Source organism: Anastrepha obliqua, chromosome 4 (genome assembly GCF_027943255.1).
Source record: "Anastrepha obliqua isolate idAnaObli1 chromosome 4, idAnaObli1_1.0, whole genome shotgun sequence".
NCBI lineage: Eukaryota > Metazoa > Arthropoda > Insecta > Diptera > Tephritidae > Anastrepha > Anastrepha obliqua.
In genome coordinates, this window is record NC_072895.1 from 55,233,314 (window position 1) to 55,250,245 (window position 16,932).

Below are 16,932 nucleotides of genomic sequence, written 5' to 3' on the forward strand. Positions count from 1 at the left end.
AATAAAGCCATTTGCAATTTTGATAGTTGCCAAATTGCCTAGCAAATAGTAGAGTGGCAGTAGAAAATGTGGGTTGAATAGTTCAGACGACTTGCTCATTTGGAAAAATTAAACATTAACATGTGAAATTAGTATAGTAACCGCAATATATTTGCAGACTTACAAAAATACATTCATATGTATGTATGCGTTTGTGCTTAAATCACTCTGGCCCATTAGAATGGAGTCGGTGATACGTGTGTTCTTTCTTCGTCATTCATTGAAGAAGGGCTGCGTTCCAAAGCTTTCAAATATGTGTATCGCAAGTTTACTGGCTAATAGCCTGAATAGCACTAGATTTACTACACAAAAACTGAATTATTAAATTATGTTATTATAGAGTGGCCAGATAAGAACGATAGGAAAATAAATTTAAATTAAATAACACCGATGTGAGATATCAAATTCATTCTGTATTTATTTTCAATAAAATATCATATCATGCAATATGGCTGGAAGTTCTTCAAGCGGCCAGTCCAATTTTTATTGATTCTTTCCAATATGTTTGGCGTTATTCCGGCAATACTATATATATAGCTCCTCCTGTTATTTGTGGTATACGTCTTGAGGTTGTTACACAAACAGAGAGATATAGAATTTTAGGCCGGCTCCAAAAGGCGTGTGGTTTTTTATGGCAAATATACATACACCCGAAGGTTTGACACTGCTTGCCGAGGAGCAACCGCTATTAAAAAAAAACTGTTTCTAGTCCAGTCATCAAAGCACCCTTTAAACGCGTTTGAAGAGATCATCTTCAGCTCCCTCAGCGAATTCTTCTTAATGGCCTCTATCGACTCAAAGCTGTGTCCGCAGAGTGGCAATTTAAGTTTTGGGAAAAGGAAAAAATCACAGGGGGCTAAATCCGGTGAATACGGTGGTTGTTCGATGATATTTCTCGAGTTTTTGATCAAAAAAGTGTTCACAATAAGAGCTTTGTGAGACAATGCGTTATCATGGTGCAAGATCGATGCGTTTTCTTTCCCCAATTTGGACCGATTCCTTCACACATTCTCTCTCAAGCGTCGCATAACTTCCACATAATATTCTTTGTTTACCGTGGAACCATTTGGAATGAATTCCAAGTACACAACACCATAATAATCAAAGAAAATGAGTAGTATAACTTCCCCTTTTGACCGACCTTGACGTGATTTTTTTCGTTTTGGCTCATGTCGATAGCGCCACTCAGCCGCCTGTTGACTGGTTTGCATGTCAAACTCAAATACTCACGTCTCATCCCCTGTTATGATGCGCTGAATAAACGTTGGGTCCGAATTCACTTGCTCAAGCATGTCTTCAGCCACCTTCTTCCGATGCATTTTTTGAAAGAAATTCAATTCTCTTGGAACAAGTCGAACAGCCACGCGTCTTATGCCCAACTGATGGTGTCAAATGTTGCGAATTGATTCGTGAGACACGCTAAGGTTACGTGTCACTACCTTTCTCAAACTTAAATGATGGTTTTCCAGGGCCATTTCCTTAACTTTTTCGACATTTTCATCCGTTGAACACGGTGATGGGTGACCAGATCCTCCACGACTTCTCGAAAAAGGCACAAGGTGACAGCTGTCAACGACGTTGTAAGTCCGACAAAATAAAGTGTCGTCAAATTTAAAACAAGTGGTCTTAATGGGATACCCTATACAATTAATATTGTAAACATGTGCACGCTCTGTCAAACAATAAATAATAAAGCAAAATACCAAATCTGTAAAAATTCTCTCGAAGTAAAATGAGAAAACGTGCAATAATTAATGGATTGCATGTAAATGGGCACATCTAATTTAATTTTGTCTTCAAAATATACGGCTAAGTGATATAATTTGGTTATTTAAGTGATACTTTTTAGGTGAAAAGAAATTAATTTATGATTTATTATCAGTGACCAGTTAAACTCGTATAACTTTTAACTGTTTAAGGCATTCTTAGATAAATAGGATGCTCTAATGGCACACTAAAAAGTTGTAGGGCATATGTATGCTACTTGCCAAAAATAAAAATGTTCAAAGCTACCTCAAGTGGGTCAATATGTTATCCAAACGCCATTCTCATTTCTGAGATAGGTTTGGCCAGCAAACATTAAAGCTAGGACTTTACAAGGCGTTGGGGCTTTCAGCGTATTATCTCTACATACATATGTACAGATATATAAAAACAGAGAAATTTGTTTCGAAGAGTTTTTTACACCATTCGATAGTATGTATAGTACTAGTTTTAGGTGACAACCTGTTTTTGTGTAAAGAAATGTAATTTATTATTTGGGTATCAAGCAGATATTTTTAAATTATTTTATTCAACACTTTTTTTTAGTGTTGCCAAATGATCTTAATTGTAAAAAAAAGGAGTTCCATTTAAATAATAAGATATGGGTATGAGCTGAAAGGTGCTTAGACATCATTTACCAAAAAACATATTAACTTCGTGTTGCCACCTATTTTTTAGAAATTGAGAAATTTATTACAAAAATATATTATTTACAATAAAATATATCAAATATATGTATATCAATGTAAAAGTAAAGAAAGCTTTAATAACTATTTTTAAAGATATGATTTTATATAAAAAAAATTTTAATTAATAACAAATTCAAATACAAATTCGGATATACCGAAAATTATGTATGCATAGCGCTGCCACCTAGATTTTAAGGCGAAAATAGTGAATCAGTTGAATCACAGTGCAGATAAATTACGTACTAGAATGTGGGAATCAGCCAAATTTTGATTAAGAACGTTTTAATGGAAAAGCATATTTTTAATGGCGTTGCCACAAATTTTTTAATTCAGAAAGGTTTGATTTTGTCTTATAACTAAAAATACGAGTGCACCTACTTTTTGAAGTTTTACTTTGCATACGAACTTCATATATTGTCGTCGAGAAATGAGCGCCCAGCTATAATGAACTGCACAACTCTGGGAAAAAACGAAAATTAAGTGACGTATACCTTCATAGATTCAGCTTTTAGTGAAGGTGAACTAACTTTTTATACAGTCGAATTTTTAAATGACCTAAAAGCTTCAGGAGTACCTACATACAAAATCATATTAAAAATTGGAGCTCCGATAGTATTTTTAAAAAATTTAAAACCTCGTTTGCGGGTTAAAAAAATTGCAAACGAATATTTTTAAAGCAACTATTTTACCTGTTTGTGGCAAAAGGGATTATATTTCAATTCCCTAATTCCAATTATTCCAACAAATTACCCATTCAAATAATCCGATTTCAATTTCCTATTAGTTTACGTTTTTCAACGACAATTAACGAGGCACAAACGCACCTAGCCACTAGGGTTTTTTCTCCTATATAAAAAAATTAGAGCAAGTACTCGTATATTCTATGGAAGAAGGGTATGACGCATCTCAACGAAAAAAATCTCAAAAATCAACAGTACTCTGTAGTTATTTGAAACTTGCACTTTGTAGTACTAAAACTCAATGGGCTATAGAACTGTGCACCCAAAAAAAATCATTTTCTCTAATTAAAAATTTAAAAGTTTTAATGAAATTCAAAAAAGAAATTGCCAAGTTAGAAGCTGTGCATTATATGATTTTTGTTATAGTATGTACTATATTTTTATAAAAAAAGTAGTGGCATTTTTTTAGGTTTGCAACGGGTTGTATATGAGAAGAAATCGCAGGGGTATGAATTAATATAGGTTAGGGCAAGTATAAGATTTGTTAGCTAGAACTTATAATTTGAAATTCTAAATTAACAGTAAGCAGTGTTTTTCAAATTGTATAGGGTTTATGCTTACGAAAATGTAGAAGATTTGTAGCGTGCCGCCAATAAAGGGTAATATTTCTACGATTTTCTCAAACTCTATTACTTTATTCCAAGTTCGGCAACAAACACTAGATTTCTATTATACGAGTAATTAAACATAATTTCTCATCAATTTTTTCAGCTTTCGTGAAAGTGAAAACTAAATGCTGAACTAGCCAAATTTGAACTTTTTTCTTGCCGCAAAAGAAATCTGCTAACAAAAATCAGTTAACTCAACTCAAAAATACATAATTGCATGCAATTATATATTCGTCATAAGACATTCAGTTGTCAAGCTAAGGCAGCAGAAAGAAGAAAAAAAAAGTGCCGAAAAAGTAGACATACCTACATATCATACCTACATACATATGTATGCATTGATATTAAATGCTGTAAATAAAATAAATTAACTCATTAAGTCAATGGTGTGATACACTTTTCGCAAATGCTTACATTTTCACAATTAATCACTTTTTCATTTTAGGCAAACGTCTACAATTGATTTACAAAACCCACGCATATGCATATGTTTAAAAAACAATAAAAAAAAACATTATTGGCTTTAAATTTATTTGCGCATATTTGAAAACCAAAATTTACCGCCACTTTCGCTTGACCGATTAAAGCGCAATTGCTGCTCTGTAAAGTTCAAATGCGCATGCGCAGCGTGACACTTAAAAAGGGCTAGCAAAGAAAGAGTCTCTTGATTCATATGCATTTAATACTTTGAGGCAAATGTTAGCTTAAGTCATAAATAAAAGTAAAATGTATTTATGAGTGTGTAAATGCTTATGCGGCTGTCGGTCGGCAGCAAACGGTTGGAGGCTGTCAGCTGCCAGCCGCTAGTCATGATATTGCTCGAAGTTATGGCCAGTGTGGCAACACAAACAGCCGCTACAGCTCATCAACTCTTCATGTTCATGGTATAAAAATACAACAACAACAAAGTAAGTCAGTGAAAATAATCACTGCACATTAACTTTGTTTGCAGTTTTTATATTTGTTTTTTATTTTCTTTTGTTTTCTTTGCTTTCCTTTGTTTTTGATTTTCATATCTACTATATCTTCGAAATCGACGTAATAATTAAGTTTTAAGTGCTCAGAAATTGCCAAAAAATCGTATAAAGTCGCCTGCCAAAAAAAACAAAAAACATAGAAAACCTAAACAAAAAAAGAGAAAGGTTAAATGGAAAAAACTTAGCCGCCATAAATACAGCATTAAATATAATATTTTACCACTTTGTTCAATTGCCTGTTTTTAGACAATTATTTTTATCATCTGTGTTTAAGCTTTACAAAATCGAAAATACGAGCATAATCTTAGCACTAAAAAAATTTACGTGTTCGTACACTTGCCATAATTTCACTGAGCCAATTACGAGTGTGATATTTTCTTTTCTATTATAGTGTACTTGCATATGGATATTTTTTTTGGAAGTTATGAAATTTTTATACATTTCATGCCTCCTCCGAACGTCAGGTACTTTTTAAGAGAAGCTTTCTAATGGCAGCAATACGCTCGGAGGCTCGCCATTGCCTGCCGAGAAGCGCACGTCATTAGAAAAAACTAAACTTTTTCTTTTAATTGTTGTTTCATGTCTACTGTGAGTTTCGAACCCGAAGCAACCGAATGGCATTCACCCAGAGAATAAAAGATGTAAAAATGTAGATTATTTCAGGGTTCACTATTTTTATTTAAAATATGGCGCTTGACAATTATATATGAAAAATGGCATCATTTAAATGTTGGGCGCGTTAAAGTTATTCAGGCTTATTATGAAAACGGGCGTTCAAATCAAAATGCATATCGCACTCTTCGTGATTTTTTCGGTCAATTTAATCGTCCAAATGTGCGTACAATCGGAAAAATTGTGCAAAAGTTTGAGCAAACCGGGTCTGTAGGAGAAGTGAATTGAATATATATATAATTGGCGCGTACACCCTTTTTGGGTGTTTAGCCGAGCTCCTTCTCCTATTTGTGGTGTGCGTCTTGATGTTGTTCCACAAATGGAGGGGCCTACAGTTTCAAGCCGACTCCGAACGGCAAATATTTTTATGAGGAGCTTTTTCATGGCAGAAATACACTCGGAGGTTTGCTATTGCCTGCCGAGGGACGACCGCTATTAGAAAAAACGTTTTCTTAATTTTGATCTTTCACCGAGATTCGAACCGACGTTTTCTCTCTGAATTCCGAATGGTAGTCACGCATCAACCCATTCGGCTACGGCGTTTATTTACTTCATCAAATAAAGCATAACCCCAAACTTGCACTGCATAAGTTTGCCTACCGCTTGGAGTAATGGCTTCGCTAAAAAATCGTTCCATGTGCTATTAATACTAGCTTTTGCTGATCTATTTCTGGCTTCTGAGTGCTTGCCGAATGCCATTTTGGATGTGTGAATGACACCAAGGTATTTATATTCTGCCACCAATTTAATTTCTTTACCTTGGTACCACCATTTCTCTGTCTGGGAAAGTCATCCACATCCTCTAAAGAACATTATCTCTCATTTATTTGGGTTTACTTCCATTTTCCATTCAGCGCAGTATTTCTTAGGTTATTAATCATGGATTGCATGACCTTAGGGTTATCCGTCAGGAGAACAATATCATTGACATAAAGGAGTATTATCGCTTTTTCTTCGCCGAGGCTTACTCTTCAGCTTTTCAACCTTCAGTTGGATTGGCAGCGCAAACTATAATACCTATTTGCCATATTTTTGTAGTAGATATGATGCATATGTAATTGGGAAGGTTGTAAAATTTTGATTGAATACAAATACAAAATAATGCAACACATTTATGAATGTGTAGATTTGTAAACATTGTCAAATGTCTAATAAGAGCATTAACTCATTATTTGTTGTGTTGAATGATTGCTACTCATCTTCGTTTGACAATTGGCCTATATATTTTTATTGCTAATGTCGCTTCCGTGGTTTGGTATTAATTTGTATTTCTTTATTTACTTCTTAATAAAAGCGAGTGAAGCTTAAGCAAGCGAGTAAACATTTCAGCTTTAATTTGATTACTCTTTCAAATGACAAATCAATGACATTGAAAGCTTTGACTTGGTTTAAAAAAATATTTATTGTAGGAATTCAATGAAATTTATTAAAAATTCAGATTAGTTGAATAAAATTTAAAATCTTTTGTAGCTCAACAGAAACTATGTAAAACACAATAAGTTATAACATTGGAAGAGTAAATGTAGTTTTGCAAATTAAAACAAAAAAAATAATGTTTATGTTTTTCTTTTTGGTTGGTTTGTCATAAAGAGAATGACAATGGTAGATATACTGTATCGGACAAATCATTTGATACTGAAGCACCATTTTCTTTTTTTTTTTTTGTAACAAAGCCATTTTGTCGCTCAAAATGCTTTTTATTTCTTGTTTTGGACATGTTTTAAAATGATTATTGACATATATTTTCTGTTTTTGGTTATATTCGAAAAAAGTTCAAAGGTTCATGAGGCAATCCTACGCGTCAAAACAATTGGAACTTTGTTTACCAAAAATACTGATGCTGGAATTGTAAAAGAGATAAAAAATTTCCACTTAAAAGAGATCCACAGTTGGTAAAAAAGCTTCAGTTACGAATCTGTTCAAGAACTGTAGCTCGACGCCTGACTGATTCGCGTAGTTAACCGTCGTTAACTGCAAAAAAACGCTAATTTGGAAACGAAACCAGCAAAATTGGTTGCAAATCGTTTATAAACTGTAAAAAATGTACTTATAAAATGTCTTTTTCGCGACTAGTCCAAAATTAAGTTTGGTAGCAAGTAATGGCAAATGCAACATCCTACGTCCACGGAGCCAACGGTATCAGAAATCATATATAGTGGCTATTTTATGGTCTGGGGATGCTTTTCCACTTTCCTTGTGCGGAATATCACTAAAGTGGGTCGTCCAACAGGACAATTCCCAAAGCATACGGCAAAGCTCCTTAAACGTGGAGGAAGAATAAAGTGGAAAGAGAATTGATCGCAGTAATGTGTCAAATGCTGACTAATTATTCCTGTATGCGTGGAGAAATATACCACAATTTTTAACTAGAACTCTTAGAAGGATTTTTTTTAATTTTGGCTATAATTTTTTTCCTGACAGTTTTTTCTTCATATACAAAATTGGCGTGCTATTAATTTTTCGCGGTGGTGCGTGAGAATATTTTTTTTTCTAAAATCTTAAATCCAATCCATCACTACTTATTCAAATTTTATCTAAAACGTCACACCATAAATATAAAGTAAAGGCTTAATATGTGTATAAACTTCAAGATGTGCTTTGACCTTTCTCAGAAAACAGTATATGTTGCTTACCAAACATCTACCAAAAACATTATCAAACTCATTTTCATGACACCGCACCCAAACAGCATGGCGCCAAAAATCAGTCTATTTTCTTCAAATCTTTAATTAAAATCTTTCAAACTTTTTCGACTCGTTTGTTTTCGACCTCATACCAATGTATGTAAATATCTTCAAATATTTCGAGCTGAAGGCTTTGTGCGCCTGCTCCGAACTGCAATTGATACTCATATGAGTTATTCCCACATTCATACCTACACACTTGCAAGTACATATGTATATATTATATTTAAGCGTGAACGATCAAAAAATGATAAGTAATAAAATTAAAAGATTTTCATCACACTTCGACTAGGGAATTATAATTAAGAAAGATGGGGAAAACTCACAGCTGCATGTCACACATGCTTGCTTGCGTATATACATACATACATGGTACAAATATGTATCTACATAGATAGCTAGTCACGGCATAATTTCTTTGTTACTGCAGTTTTCAATTTCTTGCAGCCCACAGTGGCAGAGCTCAGGCTATCGGTATGAATGGAAAAGTAAAATTAAAAGTAAATCAGCCGACAGACATACGTTCATATATTTGTAGGTATGTACATACGTATATTTCTTTAGAAACTGCAATGTACTCGTTCATAGAAGTTACACAAAGATTGTTGATAGGTAGTTTGGCTGTTGGTTTATAGCTTCCAGCATTTGATTGCTATCTCTGAGGCTGAGCTGAAATCTTGGTGTGGTTAGTTAGCCGCAGTGACATCAAATTACTTTCATTTGCGCTTTGACTGCTGGCTGCCAACGAATAAACGCATTTACTTGTACATATGTACAACGTATTTCTGTAAATGTTTGTGTATCGGTACTCAAGTGTGCTTATTTGCTTGTCTACAATATTAATTGTATATATTCTATGATTGTAAATACCCAGTAGCGACTTACTTTTAATTCCATAGGACACATATATTTGTATATGCTTACATACATATGCATGCACCCAGCAAGAAATGTTGTCGATGTGGACTTTCCGTTTGAGTGTTTTAAATATCTGCAAAAAATGTTCTTTTTCCCCGACGACGCCTTATATGGATTTTTGAGTTCCTCCAAACTTACACTTTATTAGAGCGAAATTAAAAAAAAAATGTTCTTATTAAAAAATTTTAAGTTTTGTTGAATTTTTTTTTTTTTAATTTGCACAAAGTTTAAAAATTCGATTTATATGGTTCAGGGTTGTAATGAGAGCAATCATATGCGATTTAAATCAGTTGAAGTCATAATCAATTACTTCAATTTTTGACTTTTTGAATGCTGTCTGTGACTAAAGTTTTGGCTAAAGAGTAAAACAATGAAGTCTTGTTCTGTATTTCGATAATCATTAAATGACTTTACTTTTCAATGCAATCACGCTCTCGCCCAATCAGTCGTTGTTAGACAGCAACGAAGTAATGGCTGTGTTCATTTTCTTCTTATATCACCAATAGAATCTCAGTTTTGTTGTAAGCAAACCCCCCTTATGACCCATGTGACGTCAACCAATCAGTTAATTCCTTCAAAATCGTTGAGAGCCGGTTAACGGTCTGAAATTGGCCACATCTCTGAAACCTTTTCACCATGGATGCATTTACCGAACATAATTCATAATGCAAGTCGCTTATTACAGCAAATTTATAATAATTAAAAAATCTTTTTTTTACAAGAAAGGTAGAAAAGTAGAAATTAAAATTAAATAAATATTTATTTCTACTTTATTACTTATTCACATACAACAGGTAAAATGTAGGACTGACTACAGCCCAAATATACCTGATTTCAAATTATTGCAAATGACTTCAGTGAAAACCTCATTCAAATGATTACAATTGACTTCGAAAAGGGAATTCAATCAATTGACTTCAAAAAGAGACTTCATTTGAATGATTTCAATCAAATTTTAAACAAAAGGCTTTAAAAATTAATACTTGGTCACAAAAATTTTGCCTGAATGGGGACTTCATATTTTTTATTTTCAGTCATAGAATAGAGAAATTGGTTGCAATTTTCTACAAAATCAAGTGACTAATTGTTCGCGCTCGACTGCATTCTTTTATAACTCTGATAATTAATTAAATCAAAAAATAAATGGAAATAAAATAAGAATGTAAATAAAAATAATCAAATAAAAATTTAAATAAAAATAATGAAAGTAAAAAAATAAATATATTGACAAAATTCGTCAATAAGTATATGTGCTATAGTTATGAAACACACTTTATATATTCATGTATTTAAGCGGTTTGAGTTTTTCGATTAGGCAAAAAACAAAATCCCAAAATAAAATAATATTAGTTTTATTTTCGATAAGAGAACTAAAACTCGTAACCGTTATTCTTGATGACAAATTAAAACTAAAAAAAAATCTATTTCTGATCAAAAAAGTAGCTACTAACTATATTAATAATCATTATTTCAGAGCGAAGAAATAATACTCGAAAAACGACAACATAAAACTCAATATACGATTATATTTTCTAAACAAAATAATGAAACTTAGAAATTTATTATTGTTATTGATCGCAAATTTTAAAATCTCAAAATAATGATTAAATATAATTTTAATAAAACTCACAATGATTTGGCCTCTAATACTTATAATGTAAATATCTGTACGAATTCAAAATAGGAATTTTTGGTACATGAATTTAAATTTATTGGGTGAATAAGATCAACATACGTACGTACGTTAATACAATTTTTTTAAGAATTTATTGCATTGAAATATAAAATAATTATATACTTAAAGTTCTGATAATTAAGAAAGTTGCTAGATAAGTACATTTCCAAAGACAAATCAGCTCGTTTGTCTGCGAATTATAAATTTATGTGCATTTACGTTTTTACCTGAAACTCAAACTATCAAAATCGATCGGCATTACTCTGCTGCAGAACACGAGTACGTTTAGGTAAAAACAACCTTGTAAAAATTCGATCAGCTGTTCATGGAACTCAGTCGGCTTCCCTGTTAACTGCAGAATAATACTTTCTACTGGGTATGTTGAAAAATGTTATAAGTAAGCATGTCCGTATTTATTTAATTAACCACAGTTGGCAGTTGAGGTGTCAAGCGTGACGTGAAACGCTGTAACGGTGCGGAGGAGACAGCTAAAAGAAATTATTGTGTCGTGAGGTGCGCTTAAAGTAAACACATAAGTTTTCTAATTGAAATTGAAAGTTTTTCTCTTTTGGCTGGCTTGCTTCTTTTTTGGATATGTTTTTCACTAGTTACATGCTGCAATTTGCTAGTTGCTAATACTTTTTTTTATTATTTCTCAGTTTTTATCATTGATTCGGTAAAGTCAAACAAAATCTACTGTTCGTAATCAGCATCAATTTGGATGGGTGTTAAGTAGATTTGGCGAGACTAATCTACTGTAGAGTTACGTAGGAAAACTTCCTGATTGAAAAATTAGTGCGCACGTCAAGGTGTAATCCTTTGAAACTAAACACTCAATATAATATATTTATGTATAAAAACATTTGTGCACAACACAGAAATAAATAATTCGAATTCTACATTGATTTTTTTATTTCTGGAATTCTCTTCACTATAATAATTTCTACAAAATGTATTGGATGACTTTTAAACTAATGGTCTGTAAATTATTTTTAATATAAAACTACACCTTCGCATAAATTAGGGATGCTGTTGTTGTTATAGCAGCTTACACATTCCCCATGCGTGTACGCGTAATACTTCAGTTCTTAGCCGTAGATTTGCGTTTAGTCGATTTTTATTTAGGAGCTTCAGAGAGAAATTTTCTTCGCAAGATCTATGTTTCAATTTGCGTGAACAATACATATCGAATAAGATGGAACCACGAGCTGTACGCCGATATCGACGTAGTGAAGCGCATCAAAAATCAGCGGCTACGCTGGCTAGGTCACGTTGAACGAGTGGACAATAACGCTCCACCAAATAAGGTGCTCTTTTTAAAATGCACTGGTGGAATTCGCAAAAAAGGACATGCTCATCTACGTTGGAAAGAGCAAGACGACGACGTCCTGACCGCTCTCGGTGTTTCTAACTAGCGTCAACGCGTGCAAAGAAGAGGCAATTGGTGCAACATTTTGATAGAGTTAAGGATTTCAAAATTTGTAAGCAAACTATTTAATATTTTTGTCAACAAAATATTTAACTTTTTCATCAGACTATTTACAAATTTTTGAAATCTTATGGGTATAAAATCCAATAGCCCTACTTTTGATACACTAAAGTGTAAGTTTAAAGTCACTCAAAATCGCTTTGATTAAAAAAAAAATTTCTAATAAAAGGCTTAAGAAAATATATTCTAATATTATTTTATTATTTTCAAGTTCCATGCCTCAAATTAAAAGTGAAGACCTAAGCAATATTTTGAAATAAGATTTATAAGTATTTCAAATAGTTTTGGATGATTTCAGATATGCTTTTTACTACAATATCTCAGAATTTGATATGAAATGAGAACTGTGAACTTAAAGGTGGTATTAAATTGATGTATATAGATATAAATATTTAGTAAATGCCTTCTTATTTCCCAAGACCTATCCGAAAAATACTATGAGAACCCTGGAATGATTTTTTTTTTTTCATTTTGTTGCACTGTAATTTGGTGTTTTACTCGGAATATACTCTTTCAGAAATACTTTTGCCTGACCTACAAACAAATGGGGATTATAAGGCTACCATAGCCGCCGTGAGTACCATTCGGATTTCACAGAGAGAACGTTGGTTCGAATCTCGGTGAAACACCAAAATTAAGAAAAACATTTTTCTAATAGCGGTCGGCCCTCGGCAGTCAATGGCAAACCTCCGAGTATATTTCTGCCATGAAAAGGCTCCTCATAAAAATATCTGCCGTTCGGAGTCGGCTTAAAATTGTAGGTCCCTCCATTTGTGGAACAACATCAAGACGCACACCACAAATAGGAGAAGGAGCTCGGCCAAACACTCAAAATGGGTGTACGCGTGTATATAAAGCGTGGTTAAGTTTTAAGGGCCGGTGTTGATTTTGAATAAAATACAATTTTTTTAGGATATTATTATGATTTCTCTTTATTATGATAATACTAGTATGGCTGAATTACGTATGGAACAAAATATCGGCCAAATGTTCGCCGCGACCTCGGCGGCACACCTCCATTCGATGGTCCAAATTTTCGATGACGCTGAGGCATAATTGAGGTTCTATGCCGTTAATGTGCCGAATTATCTCATCCTTTAGCTCTTGAATTGTTGCTGGCTTATCGACGTACATCTTTTCTCTCAAATAACCCCAAAGAAAGAAGTCTAACGGTGTCGTTGACGTTTAGGTGTGGTTCACATTCAACATCGGCCCTTGAAATTTAACCACCCTTTATATAACTGCATGAACAGAGTTTCTACAAAAATTCTCAATAAAAAGTTGGAACTTTTGATGTATTTCTTTTGAAATTTGTTAAATTTTTGTGAATTTTCTACAATTTTGGATCCTTGAGGAGTTATATGGTTTTTGTTGTAGAATGCACTATACTTTTATAAAAACACAAAAAGAAATTCAATACTAAGCAAAAATTCTTTTAAAATTGCTAAAACTTGGTAGTTCGTCGCGCTCCTCTCATTTTAATGCAATGGACATATGAATGCCCATTAGTTGTGTCCCAAAGACATTTGAGCAGGTTATAGTGAAAATACAATCAGAGTCATTTATACATTTATTGACTAAGTTTCCTTTGTAATTTTATTAGTACAGCTGATTTTTCTAAACCCCAATTTTCTAGTTAAATGCGATTTCATTATCATATTTATATTTGAGCAAGGCTCCGGCTCTGGGGTGTACGTGGAGTCCAGCATGCATCTGTGTTTCAAGCGAAGGTGCATGCAGTTCAAGAAGCGATGAACTTTGTTGTGGAAAACCGATAGAGAGGCAGACCTATATGTACCTACAGCGAAAGCCAAGCTGCGCTCATGGCCTTAGACAACCCCCCAACCACATCAGGGGTAGTCGAGTCCTGTAAATATAGGCTGAACTATGTCGGTAGACCTAACAGCCTGATGCTAACATGCGTACCGGGAGACGTGGGTATCGTGGGAAACGAGACCTCTGATTCCTTAGCTAAGATGGGGTCTGAGGCCAACTCTCTTCTGCGGCCATTAAAGCCACGGTTAGCAAATGGGTTACTTCAACCCACAGCTTGGCAGGCTGAGAGAGGCTGCAGATGGACTAAACTGATGTTACCAGTCATGTCCGTTCGACTGTCGCAAATTCTCCTGCCATTAAGCAGAAGGGAGTGCAGACAACTGGTTGGACTGATGACGGGCCACTTTCTGTGGGCGAAGCACATGGAAAGGGTGGGCATCTCAGATAGTGTACTCTGCCCAGCTTGTAAAGAGGAGGATTAGACGGCGGACCACTTCCTATGCGTCTGCCCTCCTTCGCTCGAATCAGGTTTGAGGTCTTTGGCACTGATGTGTTAAGAAGCGACCACCTAGGCTCCTTGGCACCACAAGATCTACTCAGATTTCTTCAGAGATCGGGTAGATTTAAAGAAAATTAAAAGGAAATCCAAATGTAGTACAATGTGCTTAATTAATGTCTGAGTGCTGCACTTGCTAGTTATCCCGACAAAAAAATCATATTTATATAGGTCTATCAAGAATTCTAAGCGTATTTTTCATTCCAAGCACCGGCCTTCCTGAGAGCTTCTTTAACGGCGGGAAACGTCCTCACTTCACTGCATATGGAAGATTTGCCAAGACAGCTTACATTTACAGGAAAGTGTTATACCCACAGCGAATTGGGAGCGAAGTAGTAGCAATCCTTGGGAATCCTAGCCCAACAACACAAAAGGCATGAGAAACATTATCTATGTCAAACAAAGCCGAAAGGGCAATAGAAGCATTCAAGATATTCGTAACATATGCAAGTTCTGTGGCCTTGGTGCGACATTAAAAAACAACTGAATCCATCAGTTTTTTTAATTGATTAAAGCAAATAAATTGGACGTACATACATATATTAAGTTTTTATATGTTTTAGAGAAATATTCCTTGGTAAGACACTTACTGCAGAACTCTTAAACAAACATTATTCTTAAATTTCAAGCATGTAAACAATTTGGCCTGTAAACAATAGTTTGACGTGCATACCAAGAAGGTGGCGCAAAATTAATCGTCAATTCGGATGATTTATAGGTTTGCCAATATACGTTAATCATATTTGACACTTGTGAACTAGACAACTGCATACAAGCATATAAAAAATTGAGTCCGTAAAAATAAAGATGTCCATCATTTATAATAATAACACAATTGGAATAATAATTTTGCGCCACCTTGTATAAGAAAGTGCAAGTTTGAAGTGGCTTAAAATTCCCGTTGATAATTGATAATTCTTTCCCTAACGCTGTTGTGCTTTTTCTCCATATAATGCACAACTTCTTTCAAGTTTTGAAGATAAACGTGCTTAAAGGGGCTAAGAGTCAGATAGGGATTTAGTTTTTGATAGCTCATTTACCTCTTGGTACGTTTACGAATGCAAATAAATTTTATTCGTAGGCTTTACTCATAAAATTTCCTTAATACTGCAACTCTTTTTTCTATTATATATATAAAGGGTGGTTAAATTTCAAGGTCCCATGTTGAATGTGAACGACACCTAAACGCCAAAGACACCGTTGTACTTCTTTCTTTAGGGTTATTTGAGAGAAAAGATGTACGTCGATAAGCCAGCAACAATTCAAGAGCTAAAGGATGAGATAATTCGGCACATTAACGGCATAGAACCTCAATTATGCCTCAGCGTCATCGAAAAATAGAGCCCTGCCAATATTATCATAATAAAGAGAAATGACAATAATGTCCTAAAAAAATTGTATTTTATTCAAAATCAACACCGGCCTTTAAAACTTAACCACCCTTTATATAAAATTAGCGCATACACCCTCTTTTGGCTATTTGGCCGAGCCTTTCCTCCTATGTATTTGTGGTGTGTGTATTGATGTTTTTCTACATATGGAGGAACCTACAGTTTTAATCCGATTCCGAATCGCAGATGGTTTTTTATGAGGAGTTTATTCATGACAGAAATGCACACGGAGCTTTGCCATTTCTTGGCGAAAAGTCTTTTTCTATCATTTATGCTCGTGGTTTCGATAAAAGAGACGTCGAAAAGGGGATAAGTCTGAACATCGTATGCATTTTTTTTTAATCAATGCGATATTTGAGCAACTTCAGTCTTACACTGTGTTATGATAAAATTTAATCGGCTATACACTAGTCTGCATGCCTTCTAAAAAGTAGAAAATTTTGATGTCAATTTAAAAAAAAAAATTTGTTTTGTGAATTTTGTACAAAACTTGAGACTTCGATATACGGGTGCATCAATCAATTTTAATTGTTAGAACTTGGAAATTTAGCGCGCTATTATTTTGAACTCTAGCGTATATGTATTTTGATATTTTGAAAAAAAGTAGGATATTGTGCATTGAAGAAATATGCTGGATAAAAAATGTAATATTAGTAGAACAATTTCACTAACTCTCGAGCTCGGATTTTCTATTGGCGGACCTGTCCGTACGATTTCGTGCAACGCAAATACTCAGCCGTTTCCCAACTTTAACGTAGCCACCATAGTGCCTAAGTCATTTTGCTAAAATTTCATAAGTTTTACAAGAAGATGAAGCTCTAATTTATCACTCGCATCCATAAACCCTTTAATTCTCCATTCACAAGTCATTCGCCTTGAACTTGGTAACAGCAGTAAGCGCGCCCATAATAAACTGATTAATGGCTAACAGATTATAGATAGATTAAAAACGTA

General features: G+C 34.1%; 1 protein-coding gene across 2 annotated transcripts in view; it reads left to right on the forward strand.

Annotated features, from left to right (window-relative positions):
- LOC129246350 (guanine nucleotide exchange factor DBS) overlaps positions 1–16,932 on the forward strand; it is a 238,453-nt gene that overhangs the window by 164,318 nt on the left and 57,203 nt on the right. The gene's annotated exons all lie outside the window — the stretch shown is intronic.